The sequence below is a fragment of the Ovis aries genome, chromosome 15 (assembly GCF_016772045.2).
Source record: "Ovis aries strain OAR_USU_Benz2616 breed Rambouillet chromosome 15, ARS-UI_Ramb_v3.0, whole genome shotgun sequence".
In the NCBI taxonomy this organism is placed as follows: Eukaryota; Metazoa; Chordata; class Mammalia; order Artiodactyla; family Bovidae; genus Ovis; species Ovis aries.
The window spans coordinates 32,686,252-32,710,214 of NC_056068.1; the positions used below are offsets into that span (position 1 = coordinate 32,686,252).

The 23,963-nt window shown below is 44.4% G+C and overlaps 1 long non-coding RNA gene across 6 annotated transcripts in view; it reads right to left on the minus strand.

The window, feature by feature from the left end:
• Window positions 1-23,963, minus strand: part of LOC105602212 (uncharacterized) — a 305,023-nt gene that overhangs the window by 196,043 nt on the left and 85,017 nt on the right. For 5 of the 6 annotated variants that reach the window (XR_009596614.1, XR_009596613.1, XR_006056340.2 and 2 more), the window contains exon 2: window positions 22,868-22,999. This is a non-coding gene — a long non-coding RNA (uncharacterized LOC105602212). Of the gene's footprint in view, window positions 20,927-22,867; window positions 23,000-23,963 lie in introns of all 6 variants that reach the window. The other variant, XR_009596615.1, reaches the window with a different exon arrangement.

The following is a 23,963-nucleotide window of genomic DNA, read 5'->3' on the forward strand; positions in this document are numbered from 1 at the left end:
TGATTATTATACAATATAGAAATAATAACTCAAGGCAGCAGGCTTGCCTTTGGAAACCCATGCAGGGTATCAGGTGTATGATGATGCCCCTCACCTACTGGTATTTTCATGGATGCCTCCAAGGCCTGAGTGCCTGGCCGTACCGCTGGATGCTGCTCCAACTCCCCCCCTCCCTGCATCCTGGCCATGGAGCCCCCCTCCCATGGACCAGAATTCTCCCCAAGTTGTCGAGGCTGTGAAACACTTGTCTCCATTGATATCGACCAGTGGTGCATTCAGTAAGAAGAATGGGGACAGGGAGAGAGCCAGCTTTGATGTCTCCAGGGGCAGGAAATCACTCAGATGATTCTTCCAGGGCCACTTGGCAGCAGGTAGAGGGTGTGACAGCTGGTGGGAAGGTCGGCAACTGGGATGTGACCGCTGAACCATATCGGGGAACTATGCTGCCCTTGCAAACAGAAAAGTTCATTCCTCTAGTCTGGTGGGGGGGTGGGATGAGGGAGAAAGATCAGAGGGCCTGGCACATTACCACCTGGGAACAAGAGAATTCAAAATTGTCCAACAATGACATGTCAGAAGCTTTCATTACTTTGCAAGACCAACTGGCCCAAGTCTTCAAGTCAATCTAACAAGAAGAATGTATGACTGTCAACACCTAACAGGTGGGATTCATTGTGGTTAATCCATGTACCTTGAATCAGGACTTGAAGCCTCTCTTTACCCATCTGTTAAAATAGTTTATAATATGTTTCTGTGAGAAATAATAATTACTACATACTCACTATGTGCCAAACACAGTGCATAACACTTGACATGTATTATCTTATTTCCTATTCACAACAACTCTACAGAATATTTATTCTTAAATGCCCTTTTTCCTTATTAAGAAATAGGCAGAGAGCATTGAAGTAACTTATCCAGAGTCATGCAGCTGGTAAGGAAGCCAAGATTCAAATTCAATCAGTCCAAACTCTAGAGCTCTATTAGCCACCACTTAGGAATTAAATGGAATAATATATAAAGTATTGATTCTGGTACCAGACACAGCAATATTACTGATCATTCGTTTTACTTTGCCAACATCATTATTAAACTCCCTCTGTTGCTTTGTCCAAATGAAAAACAGTATATGACAGTGCTTCAAGAAGTGAAAGGGCTTTATGAAAGCAAACAAATTAAAAAATATGATGATAACTGGAGCTGGCCCACGGGAAAATTCACAATATTTCTCAATCTGAAAGTTCCACGGAGATGATGCACTCAAACAGGACTCACTTGGGCAATGAGGGGAATGAAGGGGGCATGGGAACGGGGGCTCGATTCTAGAGGTGGCTCAGCCAAGGGTGCGGAGGAAAGGTCTAGACACTCTGGTATCATGCCTGCCTTAGCTGGGTGGAGGTACAGATGTGGGTGATGTTTCAGGGGTAGCCAGAGTTGGGGGGAAGGAGTAGACAATTCAGGGAGCCAACCACAGAACGCCCGAACACACACGCACCGCCCTTCATGCCTGGAAAACACACACTCCCAGGGATGAAATCTTCGCCCACTCTTACCTCAAGCCCCCAAGGAGTCAAATGTTACTGCCATCTGCAAATTCTTCAGGAGACTCAGAAATCTTCATTCAAAAGCCTCCTTCATTTCTTTATTGGATTAGTACTTACTGAGAACCTTCTATGTGCTGAGCACAACTAGGCACAAAGGAAATGAGTCAGGTTGATAGGTCCCTGACCTATCATCACAGATCTGACCCGATCACGGAGTGGGTAATGGGAGGAAGTCGTCTAGACTCAAGGCTAGGATGCTCTGTTGTCATGAATGCTAGGGGCGGGCAGGGAATGCCAGGGCTGGGAGGAGGTGGGGTGATGGCAAGCGGTGGGACCTGGGAAGTCTTTTCAGAGGAGCTGCCATTAGGGGTGAGGATGAAGGGTATTGTCACTAAGGTCCTTCATACTGAATTTGCTTCTGTCAAATCTGGCCGGCAGATTTCCCTGGCGACCCAGTGGTTAGGACTCCATCCTTTCATGCCAATGGCACAGGTTCAAACCTTGGTCAGGGAATCAAGATCCCGCAAGCCGTGTGGCATGGCCAAAAAATAAATAAATAAATAAATAAATTATAAAAACACACAAACGTTCTGGCTTGCTGTGTGTAAGAACAAATGTTTGAAGACAGTGCTACCTCAGATGCTAGAGAGGGCACATAAATGAAGTAAAAGATAGTATCCCTATACCTCAAGAACATAAAATGTAACAGTGAAACCAAAGAAGGGTCAGTAAAATAATTAGATAACCCAGGTGAAGGCAAGGCAATGCCATGACAATTGTGGTTTTATGACTGTATAAAACTCCATCACTTCTCAAACTCCACATAGCAACATAGAGTGGGTATTCACCACAGAGCAACGTTTGATGGCTATGGACTGCTTGCAGGGAGGCTGGGGAACATTCCTGAATGTGTCAGTCAGCTGGCACTTAGGGAACCTCAGCTAAGAGCACAGCAGTTGACAGTCATCACATTCTGCCACAGACCAGCTCTGCCACAAGCGCTTGAAGCTGGATAGGCCTCCTGACCTCTCACAGACCAGCAAAATGAAGATAAAATGGCACCTGTTTCTAGGGCTGAGGTGAGGATGAAATGACATAAAGCAAGAATGTGACTGAGCCCAAGTCTACCAAGAGTAAACTCTCAGTGGTAATAATGAACTTAATGAAATATTGATTATTTGTAACTGTTTATTTTTAAATAAATGTATATAAGAAATCATAATATTACTCATGAGCTGAGTGCCATGTCAATACAGCTAATTAACAACTTTAGAGTCTTACTGTGTCCCAGGCACTTCATATGGGCTAACTCATTTGATTCTCACAACAACATTTTCAGAAAGGTATTGCTACACTTGTTTCAAGGGCAAGGAAGCATGCATAGAGAGCAAAGAGCAATTTATTTACACAGGGTCACACAGCAGAACCGGGATTCAAACCGGGGCCATTTGGCTCAGACTGCATTCCCGACCACTCTGCAGTGTTGCTTCTCGTCGTCAGAGATAAGATAGAGGCCTTGTGATGAATGCTATAAAGTGAACTGGCCTAGGCTAAGACTCAGGAGAAACAAAAATCATAAAACTATGGAAGAAAGAGCTAATGAGAGCTGCCAAGTCCAAACGGGAAAATCGAGGAGGAGCTAGCGAGAGTGAGAAGACGTAGCAGCTAAGAGAAGCAGCAGAATGCTGTGTCATAGAAACACAGCGAAAGGAAGTTACCAAGCTAGCAGGTGAGTCACGTGTCACACACTACAGGGATGAAAGGAGGGCGAGCCGAGAGAATGACCAGGTGGCACACGGTGAGGAGTGCCCACCAAGGGTGGAGGATAAGGGCAAACCACAAGAGATGGTGGGAGAGCGATGCTACTGTGTGCACACTCACCTTTCCAAAAGTTGGTAACAAAAGGGAGGCGAGAGATGGATGTTAGTTCAAAGGCACTTTTCCCCCTCCCAGACAATGTTGTACCTTGTTCATCAGAGTAGAACTTGTAAGCAGAGAAAGAATAGAGATGTGGGAGAGAGCTGTGGTCAATCTGTGAAAGAGGATAGAACCTAGAGAGCTCATTTGGCTCCAGAGGGAGCTCCGAGGTCGGCAAAGAGGAAGACACATCCTCCTCTGACTCAAGGAGGACGGGAAGAGACGTGAAGATTGGGAGAAGTTTGGATATGGAGGGAAGCTGAGGAAACTCACATCAATCAGATGGTACCCACCTTCTTAGCAAGGAGGGTTCTAGGAAAGGAACCAAGGGTGCTGCTAGAGATCATTTAGAGAAGTCATAATGGAAAATGCCATTGCCCTATTTTGGCTGCCTGGCAAACTCCTACTAATTCTTCTAGGCTCAAACCACCTCTCTAGTCCCCTAAGTGCCCAAGCAGAGTTGGGGACTCTGTCATCTGCACCTGTTTACTTACTCCTGTCTGATGTATCAGTCACGCTATGATCACTATTTTTGTATATGTCTCTCTCCCCTTCTAGACTCAAGACCTCCATGATAGAGCTGTGTGTGCATGCTCAGTCACGTCTGACTCTTTGCGATCCCATGGACTATATAGCTCTCTAGGCTCCTCTGTCCATGGGATTCTCCAGGCAAGAATACTAGAGTGGGTTGCCATTTCCTCCTCCAGCGCCATGTAGAGACCACATTTTAATTTCTCAAACATCTAACCAATACAAAATGATATTTGGTAACTGTTGAATGAATAAACAAATTACTCCATAAGTCATACATAAAAGAATTGCAATTCAGATACAGAAAGGCTGGGGAATAGCATTGTAGAGCTAGCATCCTAAACGTCTGGGTTCATTTCAGATAGAAACAGTCTGCTCTTGGGCAATTACCCTAACTGCTCTGTATCTAATAACCCAGGCTCTGAAAAATGGGAACCGCGGTCCATGGAGCTGGGAGCTTCATTAGAGAATGCCAGTAAAGGGCTTTCTAAGTAGCAAAGCAGATGATTATAGAAAAATGCTTCTGAAGGGAGAAGGATGACAAAAATGTGTCTCCAAGACAATGCAGCAACTTCCTTCCAGGGTTTCCACCACACTGTACTCTAACACAAGCAGTTACAGAGGATGCAGGGCTCTCTCAGAGTCCCTGGCTGCCAGTTTCTGAGGTTGTGTGTTCACTGAGTTCAGGAACTGCTGTGAAAGAGCATTTGTGAGGAAGTGCAAGAGCCCTGCCATGCGGTGCCTCCCAGCTCAGGGCCACCTGCTCCCCGGATAACTTCACGTGCAGCTTTTCCTATTGTTCTGTCCTGTGGCTCCTGACTTCCCCCTTGAGAGAATCACCAGACCACTGAAATGCATTTGACCTTTGGAAACACATGTGCGCTCCTGGGAAGTACATGATCATTTGTCACTGCCATTCACCAAGTGTTAGCTAGATAAATAGATACCCAGTAAGCCCTGGAAGCAGCGACCAGCCCATGTGCACAAGGTGTGATACAATCTAGTCCAGCTGAGCTGCAAAAACAATATGACACTGACCAGTAAGACACGTGAATGCATGGGTATGGTCCGAGGCTTCATAAAACAACCAATTCAGGACTGACATTCTGCACTCATTTCTAAGGCTGTAGAAATCTAAGACATAATGTACTTCAGAGGGCTGCTCCTAATACAGAGGGGCAACTCTACGGGAAAAGTCTGCAGAGATGGTAATTCTAAATATCTGTTTTATAGGTCAGTTGGTAAAGAATCCACCTGCAATGAAGGAGACCCCGGTTCAATTCCTGGGTCAGGAAGATCTGCTGGAGAAGGGATAGGCTACCCACTCCAGTATTCTTGGACTTCCCTCGTGGCTCAGCTGGTAAAGAATCTGGCTGCAATGCGAGAGACCTGGGTTCAATCCCTGGGTTGGGAAGATCCCCTGGAGAAGGGAAAGGCTACCCACTCCAGTATTCTGGCCTGGAGAATTCCACTCCAGTATCCTGGCCTGGAGAATTTCATGGACTGTATAGTCCATGGGGTCGCAAAGAGTCAGACACGACTGGGCGATTTGCATTTGCACTTTCTATACACACAAATACAAGCACGTAAACCTGCTTCTTGGGTGGATTTTGCTTAAGATATATTCATAATTGGCTGTCTCCCAGTACACACACTCCAGTTTAACTGTACCTGTGATAAAAACAGGTCTGGGATTTTTAATCGTCAAGTTAATCACAAGGTATCCATACACTGGAGAACAGATTAGAGTTGAAAAGATCAGTAGGAGAAAAAAAAAATGGGATTAGAAGAGAGGAAAAGAACATAAAGCAGAAAGAGGGATAAGCAGCAGAAAATATTGGTAGCTGTGGGTTTCCGTCAGTGGTCCTGATTCCTTCCTATATTTTTCATCAATATTCAATCAAATATTCCCAGAGTAAGGGCATTTCAGATTTGAGGAGAGCCTTCAATGACCACATACCTGATACTGAAGATCCTTTGACTTTTTAAAACTCTAGATTCTGTTTCTTATTAAAAAGGAGTTAACAATCAGTGGTCTCTCCCCAACATTAAATGCAGAATATTTGCCACCACCATAATTAAAATTCTGGTTAGTATCTTCACTAGCTAGTTGATCTCAATGTTAGTCACTCAGAGCTCTTTTTAAACTTAGAATTAGTTGGGAGAGAGATAAAATGACAGAATTTATTTGTTATTGATATAACTTTGGGGTCCACACAGAGGCTGAATGCTCTTTAGTCAAGAACACTTTATGGAAGCACATTGGAAAGTTAGAATCAATGACTTTGAATACCACTTCTAACTAGAAAGTTGTATGACCGAATGACTTCTCAAGAAAATCACCAATATTATTCTATGATATGGACATCACTGCAACATCCCGTCCTTGCTGGAAAGGCCTCCTGTTCATTATATAGAAGAAACTGTTAAAAATGGACAATTATACTCTCACTCAAACATCCTGTAGTGCTCCTTTAGGATGTCTGGGCCTCCAAGGGTCTGACTCGGCCATGAGGTTAACTCCCCTGGCCTCAGCTCATCACTCAGACACATTTGTCTGCAGTGGGTCTTAGCTCGTGTCCTTTTCTGGCCAAAGTCAATGTAGATGTTTTAGAGCTCAGCATTATCTTAGAAATTTGAGGCCACCTATCCCATCAACAGTCAAACAGAGAACATAAAACTTCATTTAAAAGATTAAATTGTTTAATCAGTACATCACCAATGTTACAAACATAAGTTAAAAGAGTTAGGAGGCATTTGTCTTTTTTGAGACCTAGGACTTAAGTCCAAGCACTGAACACGAAAAGATTCAAATCCAGAAGAAAAAAAAAAAAAAAAAGAAGAGGGTGAAAGGAAAACCAGCACTTAGAGGAAAAAGTGGAGTGGAAAGGCTACATCATGATTAAAATTTCCATTACGCAACTAATCAAATGTGGGGTATATCAGAGGCAACTGGAATAAAAACTAAAAACACTCACATGTACCCTTAGAATCCAAGACCTCTAGAAAAATGTCATCCATTTATATAGACTTATAGAAACACAGGCTCAGGCTGCCGAGTGACCATTTTATGATTTTTAGAGAAGCAGAAAATAAAGTGATTATCTTAAGGGAGCTTAAATATATTACTTTTTGGTCTATGACTTTTAATATTTTATTAAAATACTATTTTAGAGTGAAGGAGCAACAAAACCATGACCAGAACTTAAGGGCCAAGTTCTGAAAACCAAGTTAAACTATGAAATTCTCTTCTTTCCTTAAAAAGCTTTCAAAGACAGAAAACTAGTTTGTTAAATGGCAAAAAATATATCAAAATGTAAAGTATTCATAGAGAGGGGTTTTGATCCAATTATCTAAACAATTGCCTCCACTTCTCCTGCCTGTTTATGCATTTAAATTCATGCTTCATCAATTATTACTTTTGGTGTCTCCCAAACCAATCTCCAAATACTTGAATGCTTTTCTTTTATCCATCTTAATCTCTTGCCATGTCTACCAAGGCTGGCAAGCATCTCAAAGAATCACTGCGATGCTTTGAAATCACACAAACCCAACTTCTGCTTTTCCTTAGGTAAGACAGATTACTTCAAGTGCCTCATACAAATGTCACTAGAGAAATTCTCCATTTGAAATCATTCCTCTGTTCTGTCTTTCATTTGTACTGAAGTCTTTATAACTTTTCAAAGTTATAAAGTTATAACTTTATTTATAAAGTTATAAATGCAGTGACCACTGCATTTTGGTGTTTGTTTCTTGAACATATTTCCAAGAACATTACAACCACAAATCCTTTATCAATCTCCTCACCCACCAATGAAAGTCATGTCTGGAGTCTTGGAGCCTTTTGGTAAACTGGTAACTGGTCATTCTCACTCCAGGCAAGTAGGTGTCTATTCCAATTTACCTGGCTGGAACACAACAGTAGTCAGCACTCAAAAGAGACAGTGCTCAAGTGACAAGCTATATCAATTCAAACTGTAGAAGAATCCAGAAAGTCAAAATGCATGCCTTCTTAATCCTTGTAATGTTGAGAGTAGAGGTCAGTGTCCTTCAGTGACTCCCCTCAAGTAATATGTCTATGGTGTGTGTGTATGGCCTCTTCCCATCCTGACGTGCCCTCATAATTTAACATTCCTGCTAAGGCAGAAATGAAAACTGAATGTTTCACTGGAGCTAGGTCATGCTGACAGTGATAGCAACTGACAGGAGATTAAAGGAAAGCAAAGATACTGTGTTGAAAATGTCTCATCAAGGTCACCCACTCATGATAAGGCAAGTGGAGAGTGAGAGAGAAAAACAGGCTTATCACTTGAGAATCAGCAGAGACAACTATGCTATCTAGTTATTCCTCTTCAATCCCATCTCCTCAAGTCTTCAACTCCCACATATGCTTTCAAGCAAGTCCATTATTTTAAAACTACTAGACACTATGCCTCCTATGGGCCTCCCTGGTGGCTCAGTGGCAAAGAATCCGTCTGCAAGGCAGATGTGGGTTCGATCCCTGGGTCAGAAACATGCCCTAGAGAAGGACATGGCAACCCCCTCCAGGATTCTTGCCTGGAGGATCCCATGGTCAGGGGAGCCTGGCAGGCTGCAGTCCTTGGGGTCTCAAAAGAGCCAGACATGACTGAGTGACTAAATAGCAATGAACACATCTGCTTAGCAATGCAAGGTACCACTGCTGAAATGGCACTGCCACCAACCTCCCCAATGCTGCCAGGTGGAAGCAGCCTCTCTCCATGGCACCCAGCTCACCTTTTACTACCACATGTCTTTCTCCCCCCAAACTGTGAACCTTCATGTGTTTGAAGCATGCCTTCCTCTGCTATCTTCCTGCATGTTGACAGAGCTAGCCAGCTACCTATGAAAATTCATGATGCTCCCGCCCTCATAGAGTTACTGCTGAGACACTCCTACCAAGCCACAGACTACATTTTCCAGGTCCATTTACACCTAGTGGCGGCCCCGTGACCTAATCTCAGCCAATGGAAAATGAGAAGGTATGCATTTCCCTTCAAGGCGTTTACAACACAACATGTCTCCATGCTGTCTTCTGCCTGCTGCCAGCTACATGATGAGGCTGAGAAGGGCTCAGGAGCTGGCTGAGCTGTGTGATGGAAAGAACCTGGGTCTCTGGATCACTGCCCTAAAGAAAGTTACTGTCACCAAAAACAGAAGTCCATGTGCCTGATGCACAGCGAGGCCAAACTATACCAAAATGTTGGTCTGGAACAGAGAAAGGTTTACTGCAGGGCCCTGCAAGAGGATGGATGGCTCATACTTGAAACCCCCAAATTCCCGGAAAGCCTTCAGCAAAGCCCTTTCCTAGGAAAGGTGAGGGAGGGGCATGGTGAATTGTTGCAAACATCTTGACGTAGATCCTATGTTCTTGAGGTCAGGTGATGGTCAGGTAATGATGTGCCTACAAATCTCCACCAAACAAATGTTATCCTCTGTTCTGACAAGAAAGGGCCAGGTCTCAAGGCACAACTGTCATCCTCTGAGGTTCTAATCCTGGCTGAGAGGAGGCAGATCTCAGCTGGCAGCTCCCTCAAGGTCAGGTCCCCAGACCCTGCCCGGCTCTCATCACTGAGGGATCCAGGTGCCCATTACTCACCTGGCTCACAGGCTCTTCAGGGTGCCCAGATGGTGGGAGGCAGACTGCGTCCTGTGAGGACTGTTGCTGCCATCAGGTGATGGGAATGGCAGACAGGGTCACCACCACCTCGAGGCCCGGGCCCCACCAATGGGCAGCTTTGATGAGGGCTCTGGATTCCTGCAGGACACGTCCCTCAGTTTATTCCTTGGGTCCCCAGGTCACCCACTGACCTGAGGCCAGATGAGCTGGAGGCCCCCAGGAGAAGGCCAGGATCTATCTCTTACCTCACTCTGCCAGATGACCATCACTCTGCTGACCACTGGCTGAATCACCCACTAATGGTCACTCATTGAGAGTTGATCACTTGGGGAAGGAGCCCACTGTGGTGCTGACCAATGGCTGAGCAGGACCACTAACTGTCACTCATTAGCAGTTGGTTGCCTAGGGGAGGGGCCCACTGTGGCATGTACCAATGGCTGAGCAGGACCATTAATTGTCACTGACTGACAATTGGTTGTTTGGGGGAGGGGCCCACTGTGGCACTGACCAATGACTGACCAGGACCACCAATGGTCACTTGGGGTAGAGGCCTGCTATGGCACTAACCAATGGCTGTGCAGGACCACTAACAGTCACTCATTGACAATTGGTCGCTTGTGGGGGGCCCACTGTGGCACCAACCAATGGCTGGGCAGGACCACTAATAGGGTAGGGGCAGTCACTCATTGACAATTGGTCAGCTGGGGAAGGGGCCCACTGTGGTGCTGACCAATGACTGACCAGGACCACTAATGGTCACCTGCGGTAGAGGCCCACTATGGCACTAACCAATGGCTGAGCGGGACCACTAACAGTCATTCACTGACAGTTGGTTGCTTGGGGGAGGGGTCCCTTGTGGCACCAACCAATGGCTGAGCAGCGGTAATGGTTGCCTAGTAACAGGCTGCAAGGTAATGGTGCACAGCAATGGCTGTGTGTTAACGGCTGTGCAGGGCCACACTCTACTGCACTGATACTCACTAGAAACAGTATACTGGATTAGTACAAAAGAAAGAACTGTACTTTCATTTTTATAAAAACCATAGTTTTGAGTTCTTTGTTACTAGAGAGCACCCTAACTTATACATGAGTCTAATGCAGAGGCATACAAGACACTCAAAAGATAGTGAAAAGGGCATTCACCCATTTGCCTATGAAAGAACCTGATTACACTGTACTTTACCAGGAAAGATTAACTATGGATTGCATCTTATGTCATTATACGCAATAATTGTTATTATGAAAATCATCTCAGAAATCCATATAAAATAGACTGTTAGTAGAGTTTTATTCAATCTTATAGTTGTTTCTTCAAATTCATAGATACATATTTAAATTTTGTTGCTGTGGGAGAATGCTGATGTTGTCATGGCAACAGGTTTAAGCAACAGAGTATATGTGATGTTCTGGGATGCCTGGTGCTAGCCACGCCAGCAAAAACAGAAAATAATTATATCCTACCAAAAGAACTATACTAAGGGTAATGTGTGATAGTCAACTATTTGTCTTTCACCTTCAAGGGACCATAACTTAACACACTGATTTGTTAACAATTTTGATAATATTGCCAGTCCTGGTAGAAAATGAAATTTAGACTAAGGATGAGATTAGTAGAGGATCATCTCTCAATTTTCAGCCACCTAGAAAAATACACAAATATACACACACAGAGGAAGTCGGGGGAGAGAAAAGAGGTGGTGGGGAGAGAGAGAAACTGACAGAGAGAGGAGATTGGACTTGCACAAATAAAATCTGATAAAGTTAATGAATTTAGGGGAAAATAAATTTAAAGTAAGCACTCAAATTAAACCCCTCCTGAGCAGTGGTTCTGGAGAAAAATTGTTCAGTAATTACCCCAGCTCTCTGATTTACTTCATCTTGCAAGCAGAACCTTTATTGATCCTCTCTATGTGGACCAGGGGCCTCTTTCTCTGCTATATATTTGCTACTGATTTAAGTTATCATCACTCTCTTATGAAAATTAAACATTGCAAGCAGGGCTATTCTGGGTTCCCCAGGGTTACTATTACTCTACTCTCTGAGTGACCTCAGGGCTTCAAAGAGCCCAGAAGTCATCATTGTGAGATGGCGCAAACAATAGGCATCTTGTATTATCACACAGGATCCAAAATAAAAGAGAAAAAAGGGGGGGGGGCCTTGAGTTCATGAGCTGTGGTAAGCTGGAGCAGGGAATTCTGATGGTCCAGGGAGATTATGGGAGTGTAATATTTTGAGCTGGTCTTTGGATGGGTAAAATAAAACAATAAAGAAAAAAATTTCACCTGGCTTCTCTTCTTACTAAAGCCCTAGAGATAATTCAGGAAAACCTTCAATTCTAAGAAAAAAGAACGAAAGAAGACAGCACCCCTACTTTTACTCTTTATTCTCCTTTCCTTCCCACTTATGCTACCATTTCAGTTTATATGCACTCATTAAATATCTTCTCAGAACTTTCTGGGTGGTCCAGTGGTTAAGACTTTGCCTTCCAATGTAGGAGGTGCAGGTTCGATCCCTGGTTGGGGAACTAAGATCCCACGTGCCTCACGGCCAAAAAACCAAAACATAAAACAGAAGCAGCACTGTAACAGATTCAATAAAGGCTTTTAAAATGGCCTACATCAAAAAACATCCTTAAAAATTAATTTTGTATAAATAACGTTTTCTTTCTCCCCTCCTAGTTTTATTCAGAAACTATCCTGACCAACTTCCTAGAGAACAAATCCAAGCTTCAGGAGCCCTTGCCAACTTCGGACAACCCGATTCATGCAGGAAAGAAAGCCTCACCCCCAAAAGAAGTTGTTACTATACTGCAAGGTGTGACACAGAGGAGGCAGGCTCTGGACCCCACCTGCAATGGCACAAGCCATTTCAAGGCATAATGAAAAAGGCCTTTGCAAACATCAAGAGGAACTGAATTCAATCCAATGCCAGACAGTCTCGGGCGGCTACTCCACTGCTTGTGGTGCAAAGCAGGGTCAAAGACATCTGACGTGGCTCAGCAGACAGAGGAGATCAATAATGCTAAAGAGGAGTGTCTGCAGTAAGAAGCAAATCATTGCAAATTTAGATAAAATGTCCTCCATGTGCAGGGCTCCTGATGGAAGCCCGACATCTGCCATATCGACCTTGTCACTGGGACACCCCTCCCTCCTTGGGAGAGGAGAATGAGAGAGAGGCAAGGAAGAAAGACCAGGAGCCAAGGTGGATACTGCACTGTGTTGTCTTTAACAGAGAGCCCCAAAGACTACAGTGCCCATCCGGCTAATCCGAGGCAGAAACACTGAGAATGTGCATTGTTTTTAGAATGATGGGTATAAACTACATCTCAGTCTCAGAAGAGACTGGGAGGTAGCTAAATGAGGTTACTAACAGTAGGATAAACAGAAAGCAAACTTCTTTTAATGACTGAAATGTATTGAGAACTTATTGCGTGAGCCAGATACAGGTGACAAATAAGGAAACAAAAGCTTGAAGACTGTCAGCAGTACATCTAGGACTCAAACCAAGGTCTGCCTCGCTCCAATGTTAAACAGTCACTTGCAAATACAACGTGTTTCAAAGCCATTCTTTTCTTCATGATCTTCACCATGTCTGAGTTACTGGCAAGCTCTTGACCTGTCTGGATTCACAGGAACATGAACAAATACCTCTGAAGGCGACTGAGTTATTTAGGCAGACAGTCAAGGCATAAAATAATGGGTTATGAAGAAATGTAGAAAGCAAGATTTCAGCCTAGGACTCTACCATTTGCTCCCCTTGACTGAGTCTGCTTAGAGAAAATTGGATTGTTGCATTAAAGCAATAAGCTGGTAAATTCTACTGTGGGTTGCTCAAACTTCAATATCTTTGTTGTTACTGTTGTTCAATATATGGACTATCACTGTGAGACACTGACAGGAGCAGGAATTATGTACGAGGCAGAGAGTTGACTGTCTGGACATTAAAAAATTCCATATTAGGAGCACATTCTCAGGACCCTTTTGCCAAGGTAAATGATCTGAATCTCCTCAACCTTCTCGACCCATTTCACAGATGCTACACAAATAGCAAAAGATGGAAAAATTGTAAATGACTAATATCCATTTTGTTTTACTTGTGTTTAAAGATTAACTTTCTGATTTGTGAAGAAAACTAGGATTGACTGAGCGGGTACAATGCTACAACGCACATCCCCTGTGCTAGGTAATGGACGCACACGCTATCTCACTGACTTTTCACAATGACCTTTTGAGGCACTACCTGCCTAACTAGCAGCTGATGGAACTGAAGGTTCCAGTGATGGTATATGCCTAGAGGCAAGACCTGTGGGTTGCACTGGGGGTTCCAGCCAAAATTCTTAAGACTTTCAAAATCGGTACTCTTTCCTCTATGCTCTTCCTTGGTTCTCGTTAATGATCATGTCCCTGCCACACTTTTGGGTCATCATTCTAAACTCTGGATGTCATAGTTCAACAGAGTAGAAGTATATATTATTGACCTGAAAAAAAAAATGTACTGAAAGAAATGTACACCCAAGAAGCAAATGCTTTGTAAACTCCTAAACTATGTGGCTTAACTCTCCTTTGTCTCTTTCATCTAATAGTGAAATACATAAGAATCATTCCAATTACTTGAGGCTTTGGGTTAGTCGATTCCAGATTTCCAGAGACTTAACGAGAAGTTTTTCAAGTCTGAAGGATCTTTTGTGGATAATGGCTATTTGGGAAAGGATCTCAGATGAGCAGATGTAACGCTTTCACAACTGTTCCACCCATGGGAAACACAGGGTGAAAGGAAAGTGCAGGAACCTGGGGGTCGTCCACACCTGAATGAGAACCATGGCTTCACCACCGGGTGAAGCTGAGCCAGTCTTTCCCCTTCTCTGCACTTCAGTTTTCATCTTTAAAATCAGAATGATGCCATCAACCTCAAAGTGGTATTGTGAGAACCAACTGAGATGATCTGTGCAGAAGGGCTGGCACACAGACATATCCACTCAAACCAGAAACTAAACTTCCTAGCAAACTTTTAGACATGAAAAGCTCAGTTTCTTTCCCAATCCCTTCTTTTGTCCCTCAATTCCTTCTGATATGGCTGCTTATTGGCATAGTTGCTTATCATGATTGAATAAGCTGGGTTAAGGGGAACCTCCCTGGTGGTCCAGTGGTTAAGACTTTGTGCTGCCACTGCAGGGGGCACAGTCACTGGTTGGGGAACTAAGATCCCACATGCCACATGGCATAACTAAAAAAAATTTTTTTAAAAGATGGGGTGAGGGCATGTAACATGCCTACTGCTGGGCCAGAGGAGAGAGTCTATCTAGGGAGCGAAGGAGGCATCCATTGTTTTGATTCTCATTTTCTGCAATTTTTACTGGCTGGAGGAAGAGGCAGGTTATAACCTTGCCATTTATAACCATGGCTACACTGGTGTTCATGGCCAGGAGGGTGGCATTTCAAACAAAGAGTATCTGCCAATCGTAAGGCCCGATGATTACTTTACTACTATTTGTTGTGTTGTGTAACAGATCCGGACACTGTGTCATTCGGAGTCTCTCACAACTGCCTGGCTCCCACAGATGGTGTCTCTGCTTTAATCCTGCCCTACTTTCCCAGAATCTCGACATCTCCAGGGCCATTTACTGCCTCCTGACTCTCTCACACTTACCCTATTATGCTATTATCTTGCACCCAGCACTGGCTGTTTAATTCTCCACTTTCTGCCACAATATTATGGGCCCTGAGTTGCAGTCGCTTAGAGAGTGTCTCTCTGCTTGCTGTTTGTGTACTCTGCTGGGGAAAAGGGAGGTGGGGAGCATCCTTTTGTGTACACATTTTCAGAAGAGAGATGATGCCAAAGCATTTCAGGGAGTGGGGGGCACCTTGATGGGCATGCCACCAGCAGAGGCGGAGGTACAGCACTCCAGCTAAAATAATCAAAACCTCTGGTTTAAAGTCACCGCGGACCCTGATATGCACACAATCCAGACTGAAAGGGGACATAAGCAATTAGCCGGTGAATTATCTTTACATGCATTCCCCTTAAAAAAAGTCACTCTGGAGTATTCACTTGCTAAAGCGGCTGCCTACACAGAAGTCTCTGCCTCTCTCACAGCTGTTTTTCTGTGTGGACGAATAGGAGAGAATGCGACGGTTGTTCAGACCCAGGGCCAGGTTCGAATTACAACTTGGTTTCTAGGCAAAGTTGTATCACCTGAATTATAGTCTTAATTCTGCAAACAATCTACCAAACTATTCAATATCTTTGGGCTTCCACTTCCTCAACTATAACATGGGAATAACACTGCTTATCTTGCATGGTTTGGGAAAGATAACTGAAATATATATGAGCTAGGGAGATCATGCTTGGCATCAGAGTAATAAATCTTTGCTCATCCCTCCTCCCTTCCTTAAAACTCCAATTGGCAATCAATTCACATATAATTTGATCATGTAATTCCAATGGCTCATCTTTCCAGTTAAACTGGTCTCCATGGGGCAGGATCCATCCCATGTTATTCCATCCAGGGTCTCAGAATAAGGGCTCAACAAATATCAGTGGAATTATGGATAAATGGGATGATAAGCCTACAGAACAATTGGCGAGTTCAAAGGAAGAGAGGATCTCAGTTTTTCAAACTAGATTTTTCAGCCATAACCTCAAAGGGTACCATTAATAATATAGTACCCTCTTCCAAAATGAGCTCTGCTTCATTTTAGGTACAGGAAAGAGAGGGAGAGAAGGGAGGGGAAAAGAAAAGGAGAAAGGAAGAAGGAGGGAAGAAAGGTGGGAGAGAGAGAAGGAAGAAGGGACGGAAGGAGAGGAGGAAGACAGCCAACCCCTGGGAGCTTCGCATGTCAAAGAGCAACCTCTCACCACACATCCTAAGCACAGTGCTGACAGAAGAAGAATTCGTTTCACTACTAACTACTCCTAAAGATATTTAAGAAGGAAATGTGATTTGGGAAAAGAGGGAGGAGAGAGCCTCCAATCTCTAACTTCCACAGCTAAACAGAAATGACTTTCAAATTCTCTGCCATTTTAATATTATCAGTGTTATTATTTACGTTCTGGTGACAAAACACAGGGAAAGCTGACAGGGCTTTCCTGGATGCCCAAATGGACCATAGTCAGACATCATCTTTATTTACTGACCACCTACTATGTGTTCATGGCTCAGCAGCCCAGAAACTAATTCAGAGCAGCTTAGCCCCAGTGGGATAAACTTGGAGCCGTGCATGATAAAGCTTGAATTAAACGCTTTTTCAGGAAGAAGGAACAGGCAAGCCGCCTCAGAAGGAAGGGAAAGGGCACCGGACCCCATTTGGGGAGGGACGTCTCGATCTCCCCTCAAAGGAAGTCTTCTGTGTGGAACCCAGGTGCTGCTGAGGGGGGCCTGGCGGGGCAGTGGGGGATGAAAGGCTTTCTGGAGGCCCTCTGACCCCAGCCATCCCACGGGAAATGAGCCAGGAGGCTGCTGGCTGGCAGACAAGCAGGTGTGCCCTTAAGAAGCCATGGAGATTAGCTGGGGCTTATCCAAACCTCTGCAGGAGGCAAATCTCTCCTGGCTCCTCAGGAGACCCCAGCACTCCTCTGGCATCAAAAAAGCCAGATGCAGAATGGACGTCAACTTGGCCTTTTGTGAACCCAGGCCCCGGCGCAGAAATCTGGACACCATCACACTCACCAGGGTCCCCAAGGAGAACGAAGTTTTGAAGAGTAGGTTTAGAAAATGAAGAAAGAGGAAAAGAAAGGACTGCAAGGCCAGAGCACGGGTAGATGAACCTCACTTGTACTTGGATCTTTGCACCGCAATTGTTTTTTGTCCCACCCTGGGTGGCTCAGACGGTAAAGAATTTCTGCCTGCAATGCAGGAGACTGGGTTTCGAGCTCTGGGTCAGGAAGATACCCTGGAGAAGGGAATGGCTACCCACTCCAGTATTCTTGCCTGGAGAATGCCATGGACAGAGGAGCCTGGCGGGCTACAGTCCATGGGGTCGCAAAGAGTCGGATGCGACCGAGCAACTAACACTTCCTCTCATCTACCTCCCCAAATGTAACAAAAAATTACTTCTTTCTCTTGAAAATACGGTTTCTGGGGAAAATAGGTGGACTCTGCTCTTCAGCAAAAGTAAAAGCCATAAGACTCAAAGGCGGAGAGCTCCCCTTCTCAGGAGCCCTAAGGAAAGCAAGTCAGCATGCGCCCACTTTACTCTACATCCTGGTTTAGTGATGTGGGAAAGGCACTGGCTTCAGACCCAGCAGACGTGCACTGCCGTCCTGACCCTGCTGTGCATAAGCAGTGTGGCTCTGAACCAAGCACTTTACCTCTCGCATCAATGTTGCCATCCTGAGAGGAGTCTAACAGCGGCTCCTTCATGGAGCCATTTGAGCACTAAACAGGATCATTTGTATAAACACACAGCGCAGGACCTAGCACCTAGAATGTGCTCAGTAAAAGCCAGTTTCATCCCTTTTTCAACGACCCAATTCTCTATATAAAACAGCAGAGAATATTTCTCTCCTTTTTCACACTTGGGGAAACCCATTCCTAGTGAGGGTAAGTCACTTTTTCAAAGTGTTCAGATGGAAATAGTGGAGGCAAGAACCCAGATCTCCCCAATGCCCTCGCTAGGCCTTGCTGTTTGATTGGCACCATGAAGATGACCCAATATCCAGATTCAGACAGGTCCAATGATGAGCTTGGCAGAGGCAGCCTCGGAGTCAGATTTTAGCGCCACACAGTCCACCTCCTGCAGGATACTCACCAAGGAGGCTGCAGTTGTAACTGCCCCTCACTCGGTGGAAACTGGCCCAGGAAATATGTAGGATGTATGGCATTTTGGACGTAGCACGGCATTCATAGTTTTAGCCAATGGTATAAATAGGAGCTGTCATATTTTTTAAGCTGGCTGTGTCACACACAGATACAAGAATGAGACAATGGGCTTTGGAATACTGAGTTGCAGAGATGATGTCCTTGATTCAGACCACACAACTATAATAGGAATTTTGTTTTCAACTCATCCTCTGCCCCCACTGCCTGCACACGTGGCACAACAGGAACCTAACTGCAAAGGCAGCACAGTGGCTCTCTCTACCTGACCCTCAGGTCATTTCTTGGGCAGGAAGGTGCTCAGGGAGAGGCTGGATGGTGGTGAATCTTGTCTTCAATTCTTCCCAGAAGTGGCTGAGTTTCGACTCTTTTTTGAAATGTTCTGCCACCAGTACCTGGGCTTTCAGGTGGCACTAGTGGTAAAGAACTCACTTGCCAAGGTCAGAGATGGGGGTTTGATCCGTGTGTCAGGAGGATCCCCTGGAGGAGGGCATGGCAATCCATTTCAGTATTCTCACCTGGAGAATCCCACGGAAAGGGAAGCCTGGCAGGTTACAGCCCATAGGGTCACAAAGAGTTGGACACGACTGAAGCAACCTAGCATGCATCACACACTGCTAATACCTAAACTTTCATCATCATGTTAGGACTAGAGGAGAGGTGGTTAAGACTACTTGCAATGCAGGGGATGTGGGTTCAATCCCTGGTTGGGGAGCAAGCAGGGATCCACAGGCCACAGGTCAACTAAACCCTCGCACCACAATTACTGAGCCCACACACCACAGCTAGAGAGCCCTTGCCACAGCTAGAGAGTCACTGCCACAGCTAGAGAGCCTGCAGGCCGCAATGAAAGACCCCGCATGACGCAGAGAAGATTTCACATGCTATCACTAAGACCCAAGCAGCCAAATAAATAAATAAAACCAGGAGGAATCTTATACAAGCTCTCATTTTATAAATGAGAAAACTAAGGGAGAAACAGGGGTGTGGGAGTAAGCTTCCCAAGGCCAGTTAGCAATCCAGCACCCATCTCCTTCACTGGCTGACGCAGGATTTCAGGGACCCACGTGGACGGCAGAACAGGTGTGCCCAGTCACTCAGTCGTGTCTGACTCTTTTCAACCCTGTGGACTGTAGCCAGCCAGGCTGCTCTAAACATGGGATTCTCCAGGTGAGAATACTAGAATAGGTTGTCATTTCCTCTTCCAAGAGAACTTCCTGACCCAAGGATCGAACTCACGTCTCCTGTGGCTCCCGCATTGGCAGGCAGGTTCTTTACCACTGCACCATGGATGGTAGAACAGCTTGTCTAATTGTTTCATCATGATGGAGCTCACCATGTACAGAGCTCATGAGAAAGAACTAGAGGTCAAGTGTGATCAGAACACAATTAGTGTGACAAATATTCAAGCATACTATTCGACATTCTCAAAGAAAAGTAAATAAATACAATACCAAAAACCCTTGAAACCAGTTTAACATTTTTATTTCAGAGATTTCTTTATGGGTCTCCAAGACAGTCTGTTATAATTGTTATTATGAAAATGGCAAATCACTATAAACATAGGCCTAAATTTAGTCTTGTCATATCTGAGAAAGTTGTTTCATTCATCTGCAATTTACTGAGCACCTATCATGTGCCAGGTATACCCTAAGCACTAAGAATATAAAAATGAACAACCACAGTCTCTGTGCTTAAGAAATTCACGGTACAGGAAGGGGTGAAAACGAGCACTACAGAAAGTATATCAAAGATCTAAATATAAGACTGAAAACTATCAAACTCTTAGAAGAAAATATAGGAGGAAAGTTTCAAAACAGGATTTGGCAATTATTTCTTGGATATAACACAAAAAGCCAAACAGGAAAAGAAAAAAATTAATCAGACTCTATCAAAATGTAATACTTCTATGCATTAAATGACATGATACACAGAGTGAAAAGGCAACCCACTGAACGGAGGACAGTATTTACAAATCACGTATCTGATAAGGGATCCAGAACATATCTAGAACTTCAACAGCTCAATCACAAAACAAAGAACTTGATTCAGAAAAGGGCAATGGGCTTGAATAGGCCTTTCTCCAAAAATAGCATACAAATGGCTGATAAGCACATGAAAAGATGCTCAACATCACTAACTGTCAGAGAAATGCAAATCAAAACCACAGGGAACTACTAGCCCACACCCTTTAGAGGGGCTACTATCAAAACATCGGAGCGCTTAAGTGTTAGGAAAGATATGGAGAAAGCAGAATTCTCATGCACCGTTGGTGGAATGCAGACCCAAGCCAGTGTGGGAGGTGGGATGGGGCGCCTTCACCAGCACTTAAAAATAGGATCGCCGGCTGATTTCACAGTCTCACTCTGGGTACACGCCCAGGAAAACTGAAAGCAGGGTCTTGAAGAGATGCTTATACATCCATGCTTATAGCAGAGTGTTTCAAGACAGCCAAAAGGTGAAGGTGAACCAAGTGTCCATCTGCAGATGAACAGATGAATAAAACGTGATATATACATACAATGCAGTATTACTCAACCTCCAGAGAGAAGGAAGTTCTGACACACGCTGCAGCGTGGATGAACTTTTGAGGATGGTGTGCTAAGGGACAGAAGCCAGCCACCATAAAAAAAAAAAAAAAAAAAACACTGTCTGATTCCAGTTCTATGAAGCACTCAGAGTACCTGTCATTTATAGAGACAGAAAGCAGAATGGTGGTTCCAAGGGCAGGAGCGGGAGGGAGCGGTGGTAGTTGATCCATAGGAGCAGAGTTTTATTTCTGTGAGATGAAAAGAGTTCTGTGGATGGACTGAGGTGATGATAACAAGGCAATGTGACTGTACTTAATGCCAGTGAGCTGAACACAAAAATGGTTATGATGGTGATTTTTATACTATATGTATTTTACCAAAATTAAAAAAAAAATACAAGCACTGCAATCACCATCATCAGCAAACTCACCAAGAGGCAATTTAAGCCTCTGGTGCCCCAGCCACACTGCAAAAGATCAGGCTAGGAGAGGGCCCAATAGAAACCACTCAAAAGAATGTTAAGACTCCAACCACTATGGAAATAGTATGGAGATTTCTTTAGATATTAAAAATAGACCTACCATATAACCCAGCAATCCCACACGTGGACATATGCCCTGGGAAAGCCATAATTTGAAAGATACATGCGCCCCAATATTCACAGTAGAACTGGATATCTACAATAGCCAGGAGATGGAAGCAACCTAAGTGTCCATCAACATAGGGATAGATAAAGAAGACGTGGTACCTACATACAAAGGAGTATTTCTCAGCCATAAAAAGGAATGAAATTGGGTCATTTGTAGAGACATGGATGGACCCGGAGAGTGTCATACAAAATGAAGTCAGAAAGAGAAAAAATATACATATATATATATACACACATATATATTTAACACATATATATGAAATCTAGAAAAATGGTATACTGCTGCTGCTGCTAAGTACTTCAGTCATGTCCAACTCTTTGCGACCCCATAGACGGCAGCCCACCAGGCTCCCCCTATCCCTGGGATTCTCCAGACAAGAACACTGGAGTGGGTTGCCATTTCCTTCTCCAATGCATGGAAGTGAAAAGTGAAAGTGAAGTCGCTCAGTCGTGTCCAACTCTCACTGACCCCACGGACTGCAGCCCACCAGGTTCCTCCATCCATGGGATTCTCCAGGCAAGAGTACTGGAGTGGGGTGCCATTGCCTTCTCCAAGAAAAATGGTATAGATGATCTTATTTGCAAAGCAGAAAGAGAGAGACAGATGTAGAGAACAAATATATTGATACCAAGCAGAAAAGAGAAGGGGGTGGTGGGAGGAATTGGGAGAATAGGATTGACACAAATACACGATTGATATTATGTATAAAACAGATAACTAATAAAGACATACTGCATGGCACAGGGAACTCTACTTAATGCTCTGTGGTGACCTAAATGGAAAGGAACTGCAAAAGGGAGGGGATATATAAATGCATGGCTGATTCATTCTGTTGAACAGCAGAAACTAACACAAGATTGTAAAGCAACTCTATCCCAAATAAAAATTAATTTAAGAAAAAGAAGGTTAAGACTCTCTGAAAGTGTTGAACACTGAGAGAAGAGGGCAGTCCATGTGGAATAAAGCTGGTCACCTGCAGAGTCCTGCCAAGTCTCCCTTGCAGACAGTAAGCCTCACGAGAGGTTTACAAAACCAACCATGTGAAATTTTTCCATTAACAGTCAGAAATCATTTCAAGTGTCATCACCATAGAAGAGACGTAGTAGGACAAACTAAAAAGTTTCAAATCATTAACTTTTGCTTTTGACTGTTAAGAGGTTTTTGTGTCCTCAGATGGGGACAACAGGTACTGAGGAGATCTCTGTAGTTCTTTTATTTTAGAAGCTTGCTGGTAGACTTACCGGTCCTTTCTAAGAGGTCCTCTAGGCTGTTGCTTCCCCTTCAGTAGGGAATTTTTCCTGAAGGGCCACAGTCCTGGAGAGATGAGACCAACAGGATGTGGGATACCAACAGGATGTGGGACACCAACATCTCTATTGAGAGGGAAGAAAAGAAAGACTAATTACCCAAGGCAAAGCTGAAATGGCTTCCCTGAAGAGTCAACATTTATAAACTTCATGCAACTTCACAGGTGCCCTAAAAAAGCCACACCTCTATCTACAGTGGTTACCAAGCTCCCTTTCATTTCTTGTTTGGGCTGAGTGCTGTGCTGAGATGGGAGTATAGAGAAATAAGATGTGACCCCTGCCTCCAACAACCTGATATTCTCATGAGTGAAAAGTGAAAGTCGCTCAGTTGTGCCCGACTCTTTGCAACCCCATGGACTGTAGCCCACCAGGCTTCTGTGTCCATGTGATTCTCCAAGCAAGATATACTGGAGTGTATTGAATGGGATTGAACTCAGGTCTTCCACACTGCAGGCAGATTCTTTACTGTCTGGGCCACCAGGGGAGTCCTCAAGAGTGAGAATGCATTAAAGTATGAATTGCACTGTTACCATCCAGGATACACCTTCCCAGGTGGCTCAGTGGTAAAGAATCTGCCTGTCAGTGCAGGGGATGCAGGGGATGAGGGTTCCATCTCTGGGTCAGGAAGACCCCCTGGAGGAGAAAACGGCAACCCATTCCAGTATTCTTGCCTGGGACATCCCATGGACAGAGGAGCCTGGCAGGCTACAGTCCATGGGGTCGCAAAGAGTCAGACGTGACTGAGCACACACACACACAATCCAGGATATACTGGGTTTTTATCTGCACAAACTACAGGAAGGATGAGCACCTCTCCTCGTTCCACTGTCAGATGAGAAAGATAAACCTCAGGGAAACAAAAGGTTACTCGAGAAACAAGCACCACGTCCTGCATTTGGATTGCTCAGGTGGCTGTCTCAAATTCTTGTTCCCTAGTACCAAGCGTCCTTCTCCCTAGATGCCCAGTCTCTGTGTGGACTTGGTCAGAGCCCAGAGCTGAGGCTGACAGCTCAGGATCCCCTCCCTTCCC